The sequence below is a fragment of the Bactrocera dorsalis genome, chromosome 2 (genome assembly GCF_023373825.1).
Source record: "Bactrocera dorsalis isolate Fly_Bdor chromosome 2, ASM2337382v1, whole genome shotgun sequence".
NCBI lineage: Eukaryota > Metazoa > Arthropoda > Insecta > Diptera > Tephritidae > Bactrocera > Bactrocera dorsalis.
Window position 1 is genome coordinate 44,941,225 of NC_064304.1, and position 20,117 is coordinate 44,961,341.

General features: G+C 35.5%; 1 protein-coding gene across 3 annotated transcripts in view; it reads right to left on the minus strand.

Moving 5' to 3' along the window:
- Positions 1–20,117, minus strand: part of LOC105222913 (tachykinin-like peptides receptor 99D) — a 453,112-nt gene that overhangs the window by 91,166 nt on the left and 341,829 nt on the right. The window lies entirely within an intron of this gene.

The window sequence follows — 20,117 nt, forward strand, 5'->3', positions numbered from 1 at the left end:
AAAACTAGCACAAACTACATAGCACATGTCGTCACGTTTTATACAGTTTTCACGTTTAAAATCGTTTAAACTTTCGAGGGTCCGCAAATCTCTCTTATTGCAATCCACAGACTCATAACGATTAAAATTTTCCAAATACAAAAACAGTACCAATCTGCCACGATAACGCAAATCGTGTTTCAAATTCAACTGAAAGGATTGCGTAAGGAAACTATGATGCCGTTCAACATTTTGTTTTGAATGTTGAATTCACTGGAAATTATCTATTCTTGGTTAAACTACACAATAAGCAGATTGTTGAAACTTGTCGTTAAAATAATGTTGCACACAAAAATGTAATCATAGCTCGCAAACCACTTAAGTGGAATTTGTTTTGAAGTTGAAAACTTGGTCAAGAAGCAAAGTAGCGCTGCTTATGCAGCGGAATTGGAGCACTTGCACCAGAATGCCTTAGCGTTTATTTCTGTGGACATTTGGAAAACCCACTTAAGTCTAAAAACCAAATTTTACAGGAGAGCGAAAAAACACATTTAACTGTTAACAAAACTTTTGTTAATACATATTAAAAAGAAATAGGACTATTACATAAAAGGGTCATGATTTCTTATGATTTTCCAGTTAACTATCTTCGACTAACCGGAACAGTTTTATTTTAAACCAAGTTTAAAGGAAATAAGTGCTTCTTCCAAACTGATTTTAGAAAAAAATATCCGCTTATGTCAAGTAAGAGCATTTACAAAAATCACCTGAGACGAAAAATTTCACAAAATTTTTAACCTATTACGACTTAAGTTCCTTTTTCAAACATTTTAATGACACAAACCAGACTTAAGTGGATAATCTAGAATTCATTTTTATTTATAAAACACAAAATATGCAAGTTCTTTATGTAATTTACAATAGAAAACTCATAAGTAAAGATTTAAAATAATTTGCATTTAACAAAAGAATTTTTAAACAATAAAAGAAAATTAACATCAGTAATACAATAAAATAAATAGGCACTTCAATACAGATGCATATATGAACACAAACAAATATATATTTTTGAATTTTATTAATTAAATTTTTAGAGATTTTCTTCAATTTCATGCAAATCTGAATCTATTTATTTCAACCACGGATTCTCCTTCAACTTTAAGATTTCGGTAAAAACTGTGCAGCTCTGGGTTCACAAACGGCAACATATCTCGTATCGTATCGCGTATTTTGTTTGCAGAAATAGGGAGAGGACCTGTATAAGATTTTGCAAGCTCATAGTTTTGATCTCTTTTACGCAGTGCTTTTATGTTTAATTCCATAAATGGGTCGTCCAAGCCAAGAGAATATTTGTAGCGTATCAGTCCAGGTTTTTTTTCATATACCGCAACCACCTTACAAATTTCCACTCAAACTTTTCACCTAAAAAATTTTAAGAAATAATAATTTTTAAATAAGAAATAACCAAAATAATAATATTAATACTATTACTAATAAGTAAAATACTAACCTTCGGTGTTATTGTTTCTCCAGGTATATTTGTCTTTCATCAATGCATTGAAATTGTAGAATTCTTCTTGCTTCATCTCCTGAGTAATCTACTTTTTGTTTGTAGCAGCAATTAAATTTGACCAGTCATGGGGATATTGAATAGAAACAGAAGTGTACTTCTTTTTCTTTTCTATCTGTGCGTGAACTGTATCACATTCTAGATGGGTATGACCAACAACCAGAAACTTGTGATCAATTGTTTTAATTGTGGAATGATCTTCCAACACCTTTGCAAACATAGCACAAATATACGAGTTACGATTTTGACCACTGTATAAACTTACATGCTTTACGTCATTAGATAAGCTTGCGAGGCACTTATAAATGCAAGAGCCGTTGTCATTAGCTCCGCGCTTCGCAATAGCTTCATTCTAAATGTAGCAGTTGGCCTTGTTGGTGGCATCATCATGAATAGTTAAGTTGAAGGTCCACAAGGGACGTTTATAAAAAAACATTGAAGCTTTCAAATAAGGTAATTAGGAGGGACTCCGCCGTATTCCGGTTGTGTTTTGTAGATGCAAATAGTTTTGATTCTCTGTTCTGTTTCGCCATACAATTGAAGGAAACATTTCTTGCAAACTTTTGTGTTTTCGGAATTAGTGTCGAAATGGTAAACAAAAACGTACTCTCTTTTGTTCGGGTTATCTAAGGTGGCAGATTTTTTGTGCTGAACGTCAATTAGGCGTGATAGTATTTGCCGACGTGAGTCATAGTCCCTATTCCAATAACTTTTAAAGAGGATGGTTTGTTCTTCGAAGCTAATTTTTGTTTTGCATTTCATTCTACATTCCCCCAGAACTTGTATATTTGTGTAATCACTGCAGTTTTTTCTAGACTCTTTGTATTCCTTGTTTAAATTTCTACCTGGCTTTTTAGTTTGTTTTGGTGATTTATTAGGAGTAGAAAAAAGCTCGGCCTCATTCAAACCAGGTGAGACGAAATTATTGATGTTCGCTTCTACTACATTTGCCATAATTTGTATGCTTTCAGTGGTGGCATTCAGCTCAGAATTTTCACTTGAAGGTACAAAAGGTCTAAAAAATCCGTTTCGTGAAAGACGTCTTCTTCAGACCCCCTTTGACTTGTAAATTCATGAGAAACCGTGCGTTGTTGCGACTCAGAACGAACACGTGATGTGCTAACTTCAAAGGAAAGTGGAGTTAAATCACAGTCCGTTACTCGCATTTGCTGATCTGCCACTAAACTTTCAGAGGTTGTCTCTGTTGAATTGGATTTTAATATCTCTGTGTCTTTCTTTGGCAATTTTCTTGCCATATTTGCAAGAATCTGTCCCCTTTTCATTGTAAAAACAACTTATCTGGCAAACTTTTTGTTACATTTGCATTTAAAAAAAACACCTAAGTTCAATTAAAATACCCGCCGACTTAGCCTTTCTGTTCGGAAAATTTCAGAAAATGCTCTTAGCAGGACTTAAGACGTGTTAACACGGCGAGAGTTGATCATAAAATAATTTCTAAAATGAACTGTACTCCTTTTATATTGGTATTATTTCATGTTCTGCCCGAGGAAAAAGCACTTACACCGAGTTAAGTTCTTTTTCCAAAAGCAAAATAAAAAGAAAAGCGTCACATCAAGTTGACTTAAGATGGTTTTCTAAACGATAGTTAGAGGTTTATTTAGAATGTTTTTTTTCTTTTCTATCTTATCTGACTTAAGTTGTTTTCGCAAATGCACTAGGAAAAAATATCGACTTAAGATACTTTTTAAAAATTCATATCTCCATCGCTAATCACGCTATTAGTACGCCGATAAGACAGAAATGACCGTTATGAAAATGTGCTTTTATGATAAAGAAACTGGAAAATTTACTTATCTCGACTTAAGTGGGTTTTCCAAAAGTCCACAGATTTCTTGTTTGTTTCCAGAATAATAAATAAGGAGTTCGCTCGGGAGTAACCGAACATTTTATACTTTTGTAACATACAAGGATTAAAACCAGACAAAATTTAATTCATTCTAAGCACAAAGATTCATCGTTATTAGAAAAGTACGCTCTCTTACCCGAAAATTCGATAAATATGATATTAGATATATGTTATTGATCTGTTTCAAACCAATTTTACAACACCCATACTGAAAAGGATTCTCTCCAAATTTCAATTATGTGACTCACTAACCGGTGTTTCCGGTATAAAGTGAACTAAAAGCACTGGGTGGATATATTCGGTACTTAAGGGATCCACCCCAAGGCACTATTAGTGCAAAATTATATCCTGATATATACCGATTCTTGATTTGTAGACTGTAAAGTGAAAGTTTCACATTAATTGTGTTATATGGGAGGTAGGCGTAGCCCATTTTCACACTATCGTAAGAAGAGTTTAAAAAATTCCGGTGCAATTTCAAGTGATGTATGTATGTAGTTTTATTTGTTTTGAAGATTTGAACATTAAACTTATTAGGGACCGGCTCACGCCAACTTTTATAAAATTATCCAACCACAGATGGGCATTAATGTGATTCGATGTAATAAAATTGAGTTATGTATCTTAATTTACGGCTTATTTATGACACTTTATAGATTTTCCTTTAATTGGGTACGTTTATCTACGAACTTGTCTTTAATGATACGTGTCGTTTGGTCAAGATATTATACTCAAGTTACAACTGACACGGACGAACGGACGGACAGAGTGTCACTCCGATCTCAACTTGTCTCGTTATCTTATAACCATCTATATAACCCTATATTTGTATCGATTCGTTTTAAGTGATACAATGAAATGAATAAACCTATTACACTCTATAGCAACATGTGACAAGAGTGTACTAATATTAAGTAATGTGCTTAAAGCTACGGTAAAAAATATAAAATCTTGAAAGAAACTGCAATTGTATTTGTCGAAGCTGGCAGAATCGTTGCACGTTGCATTACTAGAATGCTAACAAAGGCAAATCGTATAGTGTTTTTGGGAAGGGCCTGACAATGCAAGATAAAACAAAAAAAAAAAACAATAAATACTGATTTTTGACATGAAATAATAAATTTTTTCTTAAAAGGGAAAATTAAAATTGATTAACTGTCTTTAGTAATTTATAGTGTATTTAAAAAAGCAGCACAGTTTATTTAACGGGTATAGTGCGAGGTATGACAATTAAGTAATGAGACTAATTCTATAAAACCGTATATTTGAAAATTATTCTACAACTATGCCATCTCCTTCAAAGTAGTCCCCTTGGGCAGCTATACACCGATTCCAACGCGTTTTCCATTCTTCGTAACATTTCTGGAACGCTTCGACTGGGATGTCCGCGAGTACCCTCGTCACGGCCGCCAGGATATCCGTAATCGACTCAAAATGGGTTCCTTTGACCACCGATTTGGTTTTAGGAAACAAAAAAAGTCACAGGGTGACATGTCGGGGAAATAAAGCGGCTGTTGCAACACGGCGATCCCTTTAGAGGCCAAATACTGGGACACGCTGAGAGCGGTGTGGAATGGCGCGTTGTCGTGATGAAGGATCCAGTTACGAGCGATGTCTGGGCGCACCATGTTGACTCGTTTTCGCAATCTTTCGAGTACTTGGCAATAGTAAACTTGATTCAGAGTTTTCCCCGGTGGAAAGAATTCTTTGTGGACGATTCCACGGCTATCAAAAAAGGCAATAATCATCGTTTTCACCTCATGCGAGTTTTTTTCGGGCGGGGAGCGACCACCATTGTGAGTTTTGGCGCTTGGTTTTCAGACTAAGAGCACTATCACCATACACTCTTTCAATTTTAGCGTACGTTTCCGAAGCTGTGTCGCCCAATCTGGCGCAAAATTTTATCGCGAAGCGTTGCTCTTAATTTCGTTTCTCCATTTTCGTGACTTAATTGTCAAAACTCGCATACTAATTTTTATGTACGTTATACTAGAAACAATTATTTAACTGGGTAGTAACATTTCCTCAAGGGACTTGCTACTGGAAGTAAGTACGTTATTACGTAAAATGTATTTACTTTACAATTTATGTATGCAGAATTGATAACGATTCAATAACGATCAATCAACATAAAGGTCGTGGCGGGTGGTGTGGTGAATACACATGGCTTATGCAGAGTGTTACTCATACGCCATGTCACCCCTACGAAATACAAAATGCAACCATAAGAAAGAAAATTTAGATTTTAGAGATACCTGTTCTAGAAAATGCACATCATGCTCGTAATTGCCTTTTAAACATCATCTTATGCTAGGTCTTACACTTGAGAATGAGTTAGTCACTAATGTATGTTGTCATTGGTAAGGCTGTTGTTGTTTATGAAAATAAAAGCATAACTCGCCTTGCCACTTTTCTTCTTAGAAGACAACAGTTCAATAAGTGCATATTAAACTATTGTAATGTTGTATTATTTTGCATAATTGTTCAGAAAATAATTCCAGCACGAATTAACTGTCAACAGTGATGTGCGCGAGTGCGACGATTCCTCGCTAGATGACAGAGGATATTTCGTCTCGCCCTCATTCACTGCCAGACCCATTTGCTTTGCTTCCTTATCCAGTCTGCAGAAAGCAGAATTAAAGGCGCGGGTGTTGAGGCCAATGATATCAATATCATCGGCGTACGCCAGCAGCTGTTCAATCTTATAGAAGATTAATTAGCTCTGGAGCACGTGTTATTTTCTTCAGCTATAGATTGAAGAGGTCACATGATGGAGAGTTTCCTTTTCTAAAACCTCGCTTGGTGTCGAACGGCTTGGAAAAGTCCTTCCCGATCCTGAAGGAGCTTTTGGTATTGCTCAACGTCAATTTACATTGCCGTATTAGCTTTGCGGGATACCAAGTTGAGACATAGCGGTATACAGGCAGTTCTTTTGCGCTGTCGAAGGTGGATTTAAAATCGACTCTACAAGAATTAGCCCTGTATGTCAGCTTGTCAAGCTCTTCGTACTCATACATTTCGGCCTCTCTCTTTTTTATCAGCAAATCCCTCTCGCTTCCTTCTTCAGCTGTCGGTACCTCCTCCATCCCGCTCGTGTAGTGGTCGATTGCAACGGTGCGATGTAGGCAGTCATTGCGACACGGCCCTCGTCATCGAACCAGCTGTTATTTTGCATTTTCCGAAAACCAATGGTTTTGGTCGCAGCTTTACGAAAGGAGCTTGAAATGCCGTCTCGCAGCAGGAATGCAAGTCAAGCAGAAAATCGTTCGGCTGTCTGTTTTGATTGCAGCTTCTCGACGTCGAACCTTCCTTGTGTTCGTTGACGTGCGTTTTTGCTGCACAGGGGCGTGTGCGCATGTTCGCTGCAACAAGAAAGTGATCTGAGTCAATGCTAGGGCTTCGGAGATAACCAGAGAATTAGGATAATTGTAAAACTCTCTTAAAGTTATTTGAAAAAGAGGTTTTCCAACGGAAAATTCACAGAAACAGCAGTAAGCTCAGTGATAGCAGAGATTGAAAAATCGTTGGAGGTAAAATAATACACACTCATGGCTGTCCTAAATATAGAAAATGCTTTCAATAACATCCAGCCTAATGCCATACCAAGCGTTCTTAAAGAGTTAGGCATATCTGCACCTCACAGGAAAGTATTTGAACAGATGCTCATAGGAAGGTCAATAATTTCAACGATGTGCACATCTATCCAAAGAGGTCCCCCTCAAGGAGGCGTACTATTTCCGCTTTTCTGAATCTTAGCAAAAAATAAGTTCTTGTTATATCTAGAAAAGAAGGGGGTACATGCTGTGGCCTACGCAGACAAAGTGGCGGTTTTTGTTAAAGGTAAATTATCGAATACTCTCGCTATCCTTTTGTAGGCAATATTAAATGATATTATTAGATGGTGCGGACTGAACGTAAATACTAGCAAGACAGAAAGAAATAGCGGCGCCATTATTAAATGATACCAGGCTAATAATAAAACCCAGGAGACTTTCATGGAAACCAATTGTAAAGTAAAAATCAGCTACAGCATTTTACACACGCACAGGGATGGTGGGGGTCATATTGGGATTAAAGCTTAGGGTATCTCATTTGTTTTACACAATAGTTGTTAGGTCGATTATGACCTAAGGTCTATTAGTACGATGATAAACGTCATTTTACATTTGCTGCCAACAGACTTGTTCTGTGAAAAACTGGCAGCGAAGTCTTGTGACTGAGGAAACCCTCCCAATTAATAGCATTCTAAGATACTCCCGTTTCTACTCAAAACCACGGATTTTTGAAAAAAAAACATTGAACGTTTTGGTTCGCAATATTGCCTTCCTTTGCAGAGAAAAGTAGGAAAGTAACAAGCTTGACCGAAATGTAGGGATAATAGTCTATACGGGTGGGCACATGTTAGATGATCGAATAAGAGGTGGTGTCTTTTTAGGTAAATTATATACTAAAGCCACTCTTTGTCTACCAGACTACTGCAGATAGCCAAGCGGCTTTGTTTTCTGAAATTTCGTCAAAGATAGTGAAAAAATCCTTGGTCTCTTAGTATATCTAATAACATATTCCACAATAAACAGGTGCATAGTGGGTCCTTGGCAACTGTGAAGCAGATGAACTAGCCAGAGCAGGCACTACCAACAACAAAATTATACTCTGGGAAAGAGAGAATTTATATGGCTCTAGTTACTTGTAGTTAGTTAGTCGACAAGCATTTTAAACATTTAATTGAGTCTCAGCGAAGCCAATCCCCGATAGCCGCTCACACCCACTATTAAAAATCAAAAGGAATTACATAAGAACTCTAGTATGAGTGCTAACAGGTCAATGCCTGACATGTCAGCCGACTAGGAACACCATATAATGACTATTGTAGAATATGATAGAGGTAGAAGAAGAGCAGACTATAGTACATCGCATGGAAGATTATCTTACGGGGATTGCTTGACGAGGTCTCGGAAGTTGAACATGTAAATCTTTTTGTTTTGATAAACTTTATCAGAAGTACAGGGCGGTTCAGAGAGAAGACGATAGTGTAAAGTAATATTAGTCCCGGTGGCACAATTGGTTCACAATTGGTCCCTTAGAGGTCATCAGATAGCCACTCTACCTATGTATATACATTAGAGTGTGCCATTCTGAGGCAACCTTTTTTTTTCAACTGAAAAACAGGCTCAAAACTTTCGAAAATGTGTAAAAAAAAGTCACTCAAAAGATGAGCTCTTAATATTAATATTAAGAGGTGCCTATTTCAAATTTTCTGTTTTCCATATAAATTACATTGAAAAAAAATCATTTTTTTTGTGGTGGTTATTGTGCGGAGGTTTTATATGTGCCCCGATAGCTGCCAGTAGGGATGGTAAACTCGATCCCGATTCAACTCGAGAATCGAGTTTTCTCGTAAAATAATCGATTTTTCGAATGTCAAGAACCGATCGATTATTTTACGAGAAAACTCGATTTTCGAGTAGAATCGGAGTCGAGTTTACTATCCCTACTGGCAGCTATCGGGGCACATATAAAACCTCCGCACAATAACCATCACAAAAAAAATGATTTTTTTCCATGTAATTTATATGGAAAACAGAAAATTTGAAATAGGCACCTCTTAATATTAATATTAAGAGCTCATCTTTTGAGTGACTTTTTTTTACACATTTTCGAAAGTTTTGAGCCTGTTTTTCAGTTGAAAAAAAAGGTTGCCTCAGAATGACACACCCTAATATACATATTTACCTATATGCACATAACCCGAGTTTCACTGACGACCTACTACCACTACATCTTACCATATAATATAGCAACAACTTTTATATATATATCTATTTTCATTGGGTTAAAAATGTTTCTTTAAAATCATTTGTGACTGAAAAAATTATTACTTTTAAACTTCTATATGTTGTAAAAAGCTCTGTGTCATTGCTGAGTTTTATTTTCTTTATCTTGTATTTGCACTCATTTCCGAAGTGAAATTATTTATAACGCATACTTCTTTGTATTTCTCAATAAATTTTTCTCGCCCAAATCAGTGTCACTTACTCTTTTAATACAATTTTATGCGTGTACGCCAACATTAGATATTTTATTTGGCACAGTCATGATGCCTGCTAACTTCCTACTAAGTGCCTCTTATAAGCCTAAATTTTATGTTGAAAAGATAATAAAAGAAGAAGTCTTTATAGGATTTTCGTATATTCACATTACATCCTATTGTTCTCGCTTATGGCCGCGTAACCTTTTATTTAAAAGTATGTTAAGACGATGAATCTAACATACACATATCAAAATATAAGAATAATAGCAATGCATTTTCATAAAATCTCCATTGTCATCAAAGTCACTTCTTTCTCTCCTGACGTGCTCGTATGTGCTTCACTATTTTTTGTATCGATAGATTTAGTACGTATACGCCGTGGCATACAGTTTACACACCGGAACAATATATTTCAAAACCGAAAAACTGTGTAGGAATTTTTGTTATTCTTCCTTTGTTAGTTTATGAAATGTGAATGTGGTAGAATTTTCAAATCTCTGAATTCATGGAGATAGCAACTTTCAGGGATTTAACATTCTGTGGTTAATTTTAGAAATTGCTAAACAAATATTACAAATGATCATGGTCGTAATAATACAATTTGTAATTTGAGGAAATAGACTTTTGAGGTAAAGTATTGCACAGCTAAAAAAATATTCGATTTTTCACTCACCCTACGAAATACTTGGAACTGTTTCAAACCCGTATTCTAAACAACTAAGAAAATGCTAAGTTCGGATGTAATTGAATACTTCCGTCATTTTCAAGAACTAAAGTCAAAGGTAATTACTTTCAGGCTCTGGTAAAACATGAAAAGTATTACGTAAAAACTTAACATTTAATAAGGTCTAAGCTCACTTAGTTTTAATTCTGCATTTTGCTTCCTCCATGAGTTATTTATGTCATGTATACATACATGCATATATATATACTATTAAGCTACTTACCATTCGAAATGCTCGGACGACTAATCGAAAATTGAATTCCACGGATGGACCATCTCAGATGGAGCCGCGGTCAACATTAGAAAGAAATAATCTTCAAAAAGTAAATGCAAAATAATGTCCTTCCGAACATTCCCCTATTAAATTGGAAGCTTTCGAATTTTTTCTTTTAAAAAGTAGGGAATTTTGGTTGAAACCGGTCGAGCTCGAGATAAGTGATTTTATTTGAAAGTGAGCGGTGCCACGCTCATCATCCAATTTTAATCCCGTCTATATTAAAGGCGTCTCATACCAATTTGTGTAAAATTGTATGTCTTTATCGTATTTAGTTATTGATATGTTGCAAATTTATTAGTTTTTAACAAAACGGTTATGTGGGGTAGGAAAGGGTCAACTTACACTCTCATCCATTTTTACAGTGTTGGTAAGGGTGATTAAGAACATCTAAAAATGAAAACATTTGTTTTGATAAGGATTAATTCCAAAGCATAAATAAAGAACCTTTTATGGCGATGGCATTTATATATAATATATATTTTTTTTAATTATAAAAACATTTATTGTGACAAAACTTTAATAGTTAGGCATATGCTGTAGTGATTTTTTTGTAGATAATTATATGATCTGCAAATGTGTAGTACATTGTTCTGTTCTATACTCAACAGCTTTCGCAGCGCACTCGATTTAAGAAAACTTTTTGATAAGTATGGAAAACTTTTTTGAAAATTTAACATAGCCTTTGATAGTGTAGCTTTCAAACAGTGAAAGGCTTAGAGCAAGGGTTAATTTATATTCTACGCTAAACCATATAATTTTTAAGAATAGCTTTTAAATGGAGTTAAATTGAAAATAAAAAGGGATAGATATTAATCTATATCGCAGATTTAGTGCACCTTTGAGCTTGCGGTGCTTTTTAACGGAGATTTCTGACCAGATCAATAAAAATTAACGGATGTTGTAAGTAGTAATACCTTTTCTGTTTGTTTGTTGAGTTTAGCTAGAAAGAACAATATCTATATACATATATGTACTACAGGGGCTATTTGTTTAAATCAAGGAGATATCTGGAAAACACCGTTATTGGATGACCGTATAACGAAAGAAAGAAGAAGTATTGCATTCTTCCCGATGTTAACATTTTCACCTCAAGTATATACAATATTAGTAGACAGATAAGAAGGATATGGCCAAATTAAAAATACCAATTAATGTAATCATTCTCTTAGTATATTTGTTATTTAAAAATATGCTTTTTAAATACGAGGGCTGCAATATATATTTCTGGCATAATAATGAAAATAGGCATATTTATCAATGAAAATGTTTTTTTTTCCTTGGATTTGGCTCATCTCGGAAGACCCACACGGTCGATTGCTGTTTTGTTTCTGGATCATACGCATAGATCCATGATTCGTCACCTGTAACGATCTTATAAACGCCTTTTGAAGCACTGCGATCGTATTTTTTCAGCATTTCTTTACACCAATCCACACGAGCCTTTTTTTGAGCGATTGTCAAATTGGCCGGGATCCAACGAGAACACACCTTTTTTACGGCCAGGCGTTCATGCAATATCGAATGTATGCTGGTGGGAGAAATGCATAGGCATGCCTCTATCTGAAGGTATGTTACATGACGGTTTTGCATTATCAGTTCACGTACGGCATCGATGTTTTCTGGCACAACGGCTGTTTTTGGACGGCCTTCACGGAATCGATTTTCCTGCCTTGACTTTTTTACCATATACTTTTTAATTTATTTTAAAGTTTCTATTTCATTAATGAAATACTAATTTATATATGATATAGGAAATTAGTAGAAATGTACTACTGATCTTTTTTGCAATTAACGGAGTCATTTTACTTCACTTGAATTCCTATTATCTGACAAAGTGAATCAGTTTAGAATAGGAAAAAGTTAGTTCTAGAAGCTTTCGTCTACCATTTTGTAAATGACTAATATAAAGGAGTTGTTGATTTAGGAAACATGTATTATATTACGCATAATGTTACTTATACGCCATGTCAACGCCCACATAATATATGGCGAAATAAGTGTATAAAAAATATTTTTTTCAGAACAATACACACTATAAACATAACTGTGATATAACGACCACTTAATAATAGCCCTTTTAGTTATCAGATACATAAGTACATAAGTTTAATTATTGGTAAAACAATGCTGATGATTGACTACGGTGCGTTAGTAGATCTTTATGAGAAAAATAGCTATGTATATATGTGATGCAACCTAACAGTTTGTAATATTACATAAGTTGATTAATTGATCTATAATGTAATTTTGATATACACATTCCACTTGATGTAAAGTATTAAAAAACGATTTTGTAATGATTTTTTTTATTTTTTTTTCTATGTAGGAGTTTTTTTGTGTTTGAGGTGCACCGATTTAAGCAGCTGCTGTAAGCAAACAGTCCTACCACCTTACCGAAATATATTTATTTAGAAATATCATTACCCGGGAACTACAATTTCCGGGTAGTACATTAATGTATAGTATGACGTTGTAACGACTTTTTGCCGGAATTTGATGAAATAGATGCACAAAGTCTCTACTTCCAACAAGGCGGTGCGCTGCTTCATGTTTAACGTCTTAGCATGAATATTATACTTGTATATTGCGTGTAAAGTTTGGTTACTCTTTAATTTTGAGAAATGGCCCAGTCAAACGGCCGCCAAGGTTTTGCGATTAAACGCCTCAACCTTTGCTGTTTTTGCTTTTTTGAAAAAAAAACGTTTGTAGCGCTCTTATTGAGAAACCCGTTAGTTGAATGTTTACCGAAAATATCGACCTATATGTGAGCTATCTTAATAAAATGAAAATTTGTCCTTGACCCCATATAATTAAGAAGCCTGACTCTAATCCTTGCAAATTGCTAGACTTAAACTTAATTTTATTGCTATATTTTACTGAGCAAAAATTATATTAAAATCATCCTGAAATGTTATAAAAGCTCGGTCAAAGAGAAAACATCAACTAATGGCTCGAAATTCATTATACATAGTAATTACCAACTCCATTCTAAAGTATCGCTAAACCAAATAATTATTAAGAAAATGTTTTCATTTAGTTTCATTAAAAGATCACGTATTTTGATCAACCTGAATGGTTTAAAACTCGATGAAACGCCAGAGAAAAGGACGAACTGATTGCAATAATTTTGACTCAGCTAACGTGCACTCGTACAAATATTATAAAAAATAGAAAGTGGTCGGGTGGATCTTGATATATGTGACTAACCTAAATATGGGCAGTGCCACGCCCATCGTCCAATTTAGATCCCGGTTCCTCGCATACCATCTCTGGTGTACAATTTAATGTCTCTGGCGTATTAAGGTACTGACTATTGGCGATATATGGGGAGTAAGCAAACTTCGTAATACCCCCCTCGTAGAAGCCTACCTCCTTATTCAACTTTACACCAATAAGGCCGTTCGCCATGGACAGGAACAGTTGGTAATCACTTGGCACTACGTCCCGGCTATATCGTGGATGCGATAAAACCTCCCATCCGAGCTCCCGTAGCTTCTGACGAGTCATCTATGAAGTGTGCGCTTTGGCGTTGTCTTGAACACTACACCCTTCCTGTTGGCCAATTCCGGACGCTTCTGGTCGATCGCCTGCTTCAAGCGGTCCAGTTGTAGATGGTAAAATTAAGCATCGATCAAATTCGTCGTTACAGGTCTTCCGCCGGCTGACTTATCCATGGTGTCGTTTTCACCCGCTCTCAATCGTCGAAACCATTGCTGCGCAGTTCGAAGTGATAGAGTACCATTCCTCAAAACACCATTAATCTCACGGAACATTTCTTTATCGGATTTGCCTTTAACGAAGGAAAACTTTAAAACAGCGCGAATTTCGGCGTTCGTAAACGCCATGTTTAAACGTCTATAACTGTTGAACGCAATATCCAAACATAGCGTCGTTTTGTAGGTTATGTCAAGACCTTTCAAAGATGTATAGTATTGGCAGGTACGAGCTCTGTAGCGTTTTATATATAGCCGCAAAATTCAAAAGACAAAAAGGCGGAGACGTCAAGGCCACGTTATTTTGTTCAAAGCTTTTGCCAACAGATACCCTTGCCTCTCCGATTCCTTGTTACTAAATATAGTTTTATATTTTAATTAAGTGCTTATTTATGACACTTTATAAGTTTTCGGTTAATGGCGTTGATCGACTACGCCCATATAAGAAAAGTACCTGCATACCAAGTTTCATCGAAATTATTAAATTTTTACTCAGTTCGCTTAGTTTTATTGTCTCTTTTCTCTCTTTATTTGTCGAAAGTGCGAGCGGGATAGATCAAAGATGAGTATACTGTTTGTTTAGTTGTTCTTTTAATAAACGTGTTAGCGTATTTACAACGGTAAAATTTTGCGAATTCATTTTTTGCTTTTGGCCTAATAAATCTACAACGGCATATTGTCGAGTACTTACCGTCCTTGCATCATAACTCCAAACTCGTTTGATATAAGATCCAAAATTATCAAAGCATATTTCCTAAAAGTTTCGAATATCAACTGATTCTATCTTTATATATATAAATCTTCTGACCGTGTGTTTGCCTTGGAATTGCTCCTAAACGGATGGACCGATTTTGATGAAATTTTGTGTGTACGTTCAAGGAGATTCGGGAATGGTTTATATTTACAATTTGGTCCACTGGAAAATGTTTTTTAAATTATTTTTTCATTTTTAATCAATTTTTAAATTTGGAATGTTTGACCGATGGATGGCGCTATCATCGCAGTATCCAATATTCAAACCTTAAATTGGCGTAAACGTGTATTAAACAAAACGATGCCAAAGAAAAAGGCGAAATCTGTGGATCAAGTTTTTATCAAATCGCTTAATATCTATAAAAGAAAGTAATGTAAGTTACTACGCTTATAACTAGAGAACGCCTGGACCGATTTGGGTGATTACCACCAATTCGGATAGGTCTCCGCCCAAACAAGGAGAATACTTTTTTTTTAGGGTAATTCCAAAAAGTATCTTTTTTCCATAAACATTTTTTTAAATTTTTGTTTGTTTTGTTTTTCAATATTTTGATTTGTAAATTATTTGAATAGTTCAATTTCGGTGGCTTGCTTTTTTATTCCGGCTATTCAAAAGAAAAATTATTCAGTAAAAACTTTACGTGCGTTTCACACAAAGAGGTCAATTGCAGATTGAAATTTGTTACGAAGTCACGAAGAGGTCGCCCTAATATCGGTCCATCAAAGTATGGCAGCCAAAGGCAAGGCAAGGCAAGAAGTACTCCCAGGATGCGGTGACATACGTGCGGAATTATGGATCGCGGTCAATAAGCAAGCGATCGTCACGATGTCACAGCACGACTTTTCAAACAACAGTTACGATGTTTCATGGAGTTTTATCTTGGAGTAGGGTAGGTACATATATGTGGTACTGTTAGATGCTAAATGTACTCTGTTGAGTGGCAAAGAGAGGTTTGTCGCACGTACATATTCTTTGGATGGTGGATGGTTGTCACACCAGATCAAATTGATGAACTCATTTCTGCGGAAATTAATGATGCAGAGAAAGATCCAGTATTATATGAAGTGATGAAAACCAACATGGTTCATGGACCTTGCGGACACCACAATCACACTTCGGTTTGTATGCCTGACAATAAATGCGGGAAACATTATCCATGTGCTTTTCTGAAACACAAGCTGGAAATGATGGATATCCACTCTATCGGCGTAAATATCGAAGTTAACAACACATCAAAGTTGACAACACATGGGTCGTACCATATTCGCCACTATTGTCTAATTCACATTCAAAAGTCATGTGAATGTTGCGTATTGCAGTTTGGTGTAATCGATAAAATACGTTTGTAAATACGTCACCATAGGAAGCAACATGGCGGTTATTGGTTTTAAACAACACGGTCGATACGTGAACTGAAATAAAGTGCTTTGTAGGATATTTCTTTTGAAATTCATGAACGTTTTCCGACTGTTGTGCGTCTCGAAGTTAATTTGGGGAATGACCAAAGAGTCTATTTCAACCCAGAGAATACAGTACAGTCAACAGAAACACCACCAGCAACAAAATTAACATTAGCGAGTTTTTTCTCAACTTCCGTCAGTGATCCGTTTGCGAGAACATTACCCTATTCGAAATATGTTGATATTATACATGGGATGCATCATCGAAGAAATTGTTACGCAGGAAGCAGGGTCATCCAGTAGATGGACATCCAGGTGTGTTCTCAACTAATGCATTAGAATGAACTTACACAATCCACCCGAAAAACGAATGCCACTGAAGTTCACACACATTTCGCGATGATCAGCCTTGAAATCCGCGTTATGGGATACGACCAAAAATTACATTGCCGAAGACATTTTACATTGCATACGCTAAGAATTGGAAATGGGTCAATACTGATTGATACTTCCCATGGTCTGATATCAATCCCATATGCCGTTTATCAATTCACGAAAGATGGACTCATCACGAATGTTTATACGAACATTGGCGAAACTGTCGTAAGTACGATTCCTTGAGTGTACGAGCAATCTTAGCTGCCACAAATACCTATGTTGTTGACTTAAACTGGAAAATTCAAAGTCAAATTCAGGGAGACTTGCAATCATACAAATCGATCGATCGTCTGACAATGAAGACGACACCGTGAATTACCAGTGGAATTTGTAAATTCTTTGGAGAGGCCTGGTATGCCACCGCATCATCGCAATCTGATTGTGATGCACCTATCAAATATAAGGGACAGAATGCTTGATTCTATGGATTTCTTTTGAGTTCTAACGATTTGCCAATTCGGTTCAAAAGTATTCCGTTTTCAGTGAAAATTGAATTTAAAATGACGATCAACAGAATAGTCGCATAGTGGGTGGCATACATTTGGAAATGCTATGTTTTTCACACGGCCAGATATACGTGGCGTGCTCAAGAGTTGGAAAACCATCTTCTCTGTACATTTACGCACTGAAACAGAAACAAAAATTTTTTTTTATCAAGCTGCGTTACATTGAAGAAAAATGTAGACAAATAGCAAATAAATGATTATCAATAAGATATGAATTTTTGTCTTTTCATTTCAAAATACATAATTTCGCGCAGGACAACGGCTGCGGGGTCAGCTAGTTGTTCTGTAAAAACTAATTTTAAAATTTTCTAATTTCACTTCCTTATTAAAAATAAACCAAATTTTCAAACTTCTTAGCAAGGGAATTCTAACTGTGGCTTAAATGAGAATTGATGATGTCTTCTCATTTTCACATTGCTCACGATGACAGATGAGTTTGCAGTTGACAAATAATTTGGCTTATAAAGTACTTGTTGCACCGAAGTTGTCAACAAAATGTCTCGAAGAGGTTGGAGGCAAATGTAACAAATACGAAAAATATGCTTGGTTTTGTGTGGTTGGCGCTCGGAATTTTAATGTCCTTTTAAAATCTAGTAAAGGGAAAGTATTTTGTATGCTTAGTACATACAGAAGTCGCCTGAACAAATAAGTATGCTGAAAATAAAAAGAATGCGAAGTTTATAAATAACGAGAGGAATGAATGTACAATGTAATACGTTTTTAAAATTGGGAGTTAAATTGTTTATGTAAAATAATTTTCAATGCTTAATTTTCAGTTGAATCTCAGTTTAACTTGCTTGCATTGAGTTAGTTATTTAGACTAAGCGAATAGTATGAGAATTTATCAAGGGGATGAAATCGATAAAATTTCAATTTGATCACAGTATTATATGTATAATATATAATAACATTCATTTCCAGGAGTTACACGAAGGTAAATCAGGCGAATGTGGTGGTTTCGGCACGATATTAGTTGAAAATGTGGCGAAATGATCAGAAATAACCAATGCGTTATGAAATGGCGTATTATCGCACTTCTTTGTTCAATAAATTCAGACATAGTAAAAATCGAAGAATTCACTTTCGCACTTAGAAGACCAATGCCTGAAAGAAACAAGGTGAAGAAAAATGAACTGGTTGAAGTTTATTATGTGAATAATTTATCTTCATACTATTGATAAGTTATTCGTATCTTTCATCGCTTCGTTGTTTCGATGTGGAGTACAGTAGTAGCTGAAACAAAACCAAACGTCTCGCTAGTTTAGAATCATATAACTTGCAGGAAACAAAGACAGGGAAATATCTTAAAGTGTAAAACGTCAACCAAAGGATTGAAATACAAGCAATTTTAAACATTATTATACTATATATAACTCATACTCTTACAGAAATATTCGACACAAACATAAACATACATACAAAACATATAATCATATAATATGTAGCATATGAGAGTTGGAGTATTTTCGACTCGATTTTATAAAACAAATTTTCTATGGGTTTCATAAAGTAACTCACATACAAACACCAAACATTAAAGGCAAAGTTAGCTGGCTGTTCGAAAATTCTGATATTAGTTATATGGGTTAAGTAAAATTTTCGCCCAATTTTATTTATTTGATATATGAGGTATAAAGTCACTCGGAAGTTCAAAAATCTTTACAATAGGTAAAGGGAGCTCGGGGAAATATTGACGCGATTCGAGTTTTATGCCGATATATGTAACAGTCGCTTCTTTATTTATATACTGGAAAGTGAATAAACCAAATGGAATTTAAAATTTTGTTATTTGGGAAGTAGGTGTGATAAGAATGTGAGAAGAATGCCACGAACTAAAGTGTGTCTAAATCGGTCGGGCGGATTTCACAAAAAGCGGGTGATGCCACGCCCGTCTTCCAATTTTCACACCAACTCCCATAAAGCCCTCTCATACCATCTATGAGGTAAAATTTGTTGTCTCTGGCGTATTTAGTTATTGATTAATCGCGCTATATGGGGAGTGAGCGGGGTTGTCATCCGATTTTATTCATTTTTACACTGTCGGTAGGAGTTCATATAATATTTGTGCTAAGTCAATTAGGTTGTTGTACCTTAAGTGGTTTGATAGATATGTATATTAGACTTATTAGATGGCGGGGCCACGCCCATTTTTTCAATTTTTTTTGTCATTCGCTATTGCGATCCTCTATGCCAAATTAGAGTTTCATATCCTTATTTAGTCCTTAATTATGACACTTTATTTGTTTGCGGTTAATGGCGTTTTGTGGACATGGCAGTGGCCCGATTGTGCCCATCTACGAACTCAAATTTTTTTTTTGTACAAAGGAATCCACATTTTAAGTTTCATCGAGGTATACACAAACTGTCCGATTCAACGTTATTTTCCTCTGACCATTGTATACAGGTGCTGAAGCTTTTAATAGCGTCTTCAAGTTTAGCTTTTGGTTCATTGTTTTCGACTTCTTCAACGGAGGAATAGGGTTCACTATGGAGGGGTAAATGGCCGTTATCTCCAATAAGCCATTCACTAATTTCATATTGTGGCAGTTGATGATTGTTATTATTCATTCTCTGCAACAAAACTCCGATTTCTGTTAGCTCTTGTGCATCTTCACGCTGTGACGTCCATTTTTCTTTGAGAACAGACAGAAAAACGTTATCATCTGGACCCTAGTCAGCATCGGAATTGTTTTCGGTATTAACTAAAGGGTGATTTTTTAAGAGCTTGATAACTTTTTTAAAAAAAAAAACGCATAAAATTTGCAAAATCTCATCGGTTCTTTATTTGAAACGTTAGATTGGTTCATGACATTTACTTTTTGAAGATAATTTCATTTAAATGTTGACCGCGGCTGCGT